Source organism: Arachis stenosperma, chromosome 8 (assembly GCF_014773155.1).
Source record: "Arachis stenosperma cultivar V10309 chromosome 8, arast.V10309.gnm1.PFL2, whole genome shotgun sequence".
Classification (NCBI taxonomy): Eukaryota; Viridiplantae; Streptophyta; class Magnoliopsida; order Fabales; family Fabaceae; genus Arachis; species Arachis stenosperma.
Window position 1 is genome coordinate 19,390,884 of NC_080384.1, and position 4,392 is coordinate 19,395,275.

A 4,392-nucleotide genomic window follows, 5' to 3' on the forward strand; every position below is an offset into this window, starting at 1 on the left:
AGCCATGTCTAATTCCTGGACCGGAGTCTTGGACTAGCATTGCACTGATTCCTGGAATTCTCATTAAGAATTTTGATACCTTTTTCCACTTAATTTTCGAAAAACACAAAAAAAAAAATACAAAATCATAAAAACCAAAAATATTTGATGTTTCTTGCTTAAGTCTAGTGTCTCATTTTAAGTTTGGTGTCAATAGCATGCATTCATTCATGTGTCTTAAGGGTCTTCAAGTAATTCTTGACGATTTCTTACTCTGATCTTTGAATTCTTTTGGCTTGAGTGTTTATGTGTCTCATATAGTGTCAGTAGTACACAAACTGCTAAGTTTGGTGTCTTGCATGCATTGTTATTTGATTCTTGTTGCATTTTGATTATAAAAAATCCAAAAATATTTTTAATTTGTGTCTTTTCAAGTCAATAATACAAAGAATTGAAGATTCAGAACAAACTGCAGAGGAATTATACAGAAAAAACTGAGCATTCAAAAATGCCCAGTGAAGAAGGCAGACTGGCGTTTAAACGCCAGCCAGGGTACCTGGTTGGGCGTTTAACGCCCAAAAAGGTAGCATTTTGGGCGTTAAACGCCAGAATGTATACCATTCTGGGCGTTTAACGCCAGGATGGTGCTAGGGGGAAGATTTTGTTTTCAAATCAATTTTTTTTCAAGTTTTCAAAGTTTTTCAAAACCAAATCTTTTTCAAATCATATCTTTTCAATCAAATGTTTTCAAAATCAATTTCTTTCCTTTTTCAAAGATACTTACTAACAATTAATGATTTGATTGAACATTTTTTGCCTTTTCTATTAAGGAAGGTTTTATGTTTGAATCATATCTTTTCTTGTTAGGCAAGTCATCAATTTTTTTTTTTTTAAATCACATCTTTTCAAATTGTTTTCAAATCATATCCTTTAAAATTGTTTTCAAATCATATCTTCTCAATCACATCTTTTTAAAACCATAACTTTTCAATCAAATCTTTTTAACCACATCTTTTTCAAAATAGTTTCAATCAAATCTTTTTGACTTCTAATTTTAAAAATCTTTTTCAAAAATCACTTGATTTCTTTTCCACTTTCAATTTTCGAAAATTATCAACATCTTTTTGATTGAATTTTTGAAAAATCTCTTCCCTCCTTCCCACATCCTTCTATTTATGGAGTACTACTCCTTCTAAATGCACAAATTCGAACCTTATCTAATTAAAGTTCGAATTCTTCTTCTCCTTCTTCTTTCTATTTCTCTTTTCCTCTGACACTTCAAGGAATCTCTATACTGTGACATAGAGGATTCCACATTTTCTTTTTCTCTCCTCTTTCATATGAGCAGGAGCAGAGACAAAGGCATTCTTGTTGAAGCTGATCCTGAACCTGAAAGGACCTTGAAGAGAAAGCTAAGAGAAGCTAAAGCACAACTCTCTTTAGAGGACCTGACCGAATTCTTCAAGGAAGAAGAACACATGGCAGCCGAAAACAACAACAATGCCAACAATGCAAGGAAGGTGCTGGGTGACTTCACTGCACCTACTCCTGATTTTTATGGGAGAAGCATCTCTATCCCTGCCATTGGAGCAAACAACTTTGAGCTTAAGCCTCAATTAGTTTCTCTAATGCAACAGAATTGCAAGTTCCATGGACTTCCAATGGAAGATCCTCATCAGTTCTTAGCTGAATTCTTGCAAATCTGTGACACAGTCAAGACTAATGGGGTTAACCCTGAGGTCTACAGACTGATGCTATTCCCTTTTGCTGTAAGAGACAGAGCTAGAATATGGTTGGATTCTCAACCTAAAGAAAGCCTGGACTCTTGGGAAAAGCTAGTCAATGCCTTCTTGGCAAAGTTCTTTCCACCACAAAGATGGAGTAAGCTTAGAGTGGAAGTCCAAACCTTCAGACAGAAGGATGGAGAATCCCTCTATGAAGCTTGGGAAAGATACAAACAATTAATCAGAAGATGTCCTTCAGACATGCTTTCTGAATGGAGCATCATAGGTATTTTCTATGATGGTCTCTCTGAACTATCCAAGATGTCTTTGGATAGCTCTGCTGGAGGATCTCTTCATCTGAAGAAGACGCCTGCAGAAGCTCAAGAATTGATTGAAATGGTTGCAAATAACCAATTCATGTACACTTCTGAAAGGAATCATGTGAACAATGGGACTAGTCAGAAGAAAGGAGTTCTTGAGATTGACACTCTGAATGCCATATTGGCTCAGAACAAGATATTGACTCAACAAGTCAATTTGATTTCTCAAAGTCTGTCTGGAATGCAAAATGCACCAAACAGTACTAAGGATGCTTCATCTAAGGAAGAAGCTTATGATCCTGAGAACCCTTCAATGGAAGAGGTGAATTACCTAGGAGAACCCTATGGAAACACCTATAATTCTTCATGGAGAAATCACCCAAATTTCTCATGGAAGAATCAAGAGAGACCTCAACAAGGTTTCAATAACAATAATGGTGGAAGAAACAGGTTTAGCAATGGCAAGCCTTTTCCATCATCTTCTCAGCAACAGACAGAGAGTTCTAAGCAGAGTACTTCTGACTTAGCAACAATGGTCTCTGATCTAATAAAGACCACCCAAAGTTTCATGAATGAAACAAGGTCCTCCATCAGAAATTTGGAAGGGCAAGTGGGTCAGCTGAGCAAGAAAGTTACTGAACTCCCTCCTAGTACTCTTCCAAGTAATACAGAAGAAAATCCAAAAGGAGAGTGCAAAGCCATAGACATGGCCGAATATGGAGAGGAAAGAGAGGAGGAGGACGCCACTGAGGAAGACCTCAGTGGGCGTGTACCAATCTCCTCTGAGTTCCTCAATGAGGAACCATGGGAATCTGAGGCTCAAAAAGACCATAGAGATTCCATTGGACTTACTTCTGCCATTCATGAGCTCTGATGAGTATTCTTCCTCTGAAGAGGATGAGTATGTCACTGAAGAGCAAGTTGCTAAATACCTTGGAGCAATCATGAAGCTAAATGACAAGTTATTTGGAAATGAGACTTGGGAGGATGAACCACCCTTGCTCACCAAAGAACTGGATGACTTGTCTAGGCAGAAACTGCCTCAAAGAGGCAGGATCCTGGGAAGTTTTCTATACCTTGTACCATAGGCACCATGACCTTCAAGAAGGCCTTGTGTGACTTAGGGTCAAGTGTAAACCTCATGCCCCTCTCTGTAATGGAGAAATTAGGGATCTTTGAGGTGCAAGCTGCAAGAATCTCATTAGAGATGGCAGACAATTCAAGAAAACAAGCTCATGGACTTGTAGAGAATGTTTTGGTGAAGATTGAAGACCATTACATCCCTACTGATTTCATAGTCCTAGAGACTGGGAAGTGCATGGATGAATCCATCATCCTTGGCAGACCCTTCCTAGCCACAGCAAAGGCTGTGATTGATGTTGATAGAGGAGAGTTGATCATTCAAGTGAATGAAGAATCCTTGGTGTTTAAGGCCCAAGGACATCCCTCTATCATCATGGAGAGGAAGCATGAAGAGCTTCTCTCAAAACAGAGCCAAGCAGAGCCCCCACAGTCAAACTCTAAGTTTGGTGTTGGGAGGCCACAACCAAACTCTAAGTTTGGTGTTGAACCCCCACATTCAAACTCTAAGTTTGGTGTTGGGAGGTTCCAACACGGTTCTGAGTATTTCTGAGGCTCCATGAGAGTCCTCTGTCAAGCTAATGACATTAAAGAAGCGCTTGTTGGGAGGCAACCCAATGTTTTATAGCTAACTATTTTCTTTTGTTATTTTATCTTTTTTGTAGGTTGATGATCATAAGAAGTCACAAAAACAATGAAAAAAGCAAAAACAGAATGAAAAACAGGAAGAAAAATAGCACACCCTGGAGGAAGAAGCTGCTGGCGTTTAAACGCCAGTAAGCCTAGCAGTTGGGCGTTTAACGCCCAGTCTGGCACCATTCTGGGCGTTTAACGCCAGAAAGGGGCACCAGACTGGCGTTAAACGCCAGAAAAGGGCAACAACCTGGCGTTAAACGCCAGGAATGGGCACCAGCCCGGCGTTTAACGCCAGAAATACCTCAAAACGTGATTTTGAGCAACACTTGGTGCAGGGATGACTTTTCCTTGACACCACAGGATCTGTGGACCCCACAGGACCCCACCATCACTCTCTCTCTTCTTCCCCCATTCACCAATCACCTCAATACCTCTTCCCCAAAAACCCTTCACCTATCAAATCCCATCTTTCTCTTCACCACTCACATCCATCCTTCATAAATCCCCACCAACCTCACCCTTCAAATTCAAACCATTTTCCCTCCCAAACCCACCCATCATGGCCGAACCATTACCCCCCTCTCTCCTATATATACCCTTCTTCAACCCTTCATTTTCACACAACCTAAACACCCTTTCTTACCCTTCTTGGC

At 39.9% G+C, this 4,392-nt stretch overlaps 1 non-coding gene across 1 annotated transcript; it reads right to left on the minus strand.

Moving 5' to 3' along the window:
- Positions 1 to 1,862: 1,862 nt before the first annotated feature.
- On the minus strand, positions 1,863 to 1,970 carry LOC130947083 (small nucleolar RNA R71). Its single transcript, XR_009072495.1, has one exon. It is a non-coding gene; the product is annotated as a small nucleolar RNA R71 (small nucleolar RNA).
- Between the last annotated feature and the right edge of the window lie 2,422 nt (positions 1,971 to 4,392).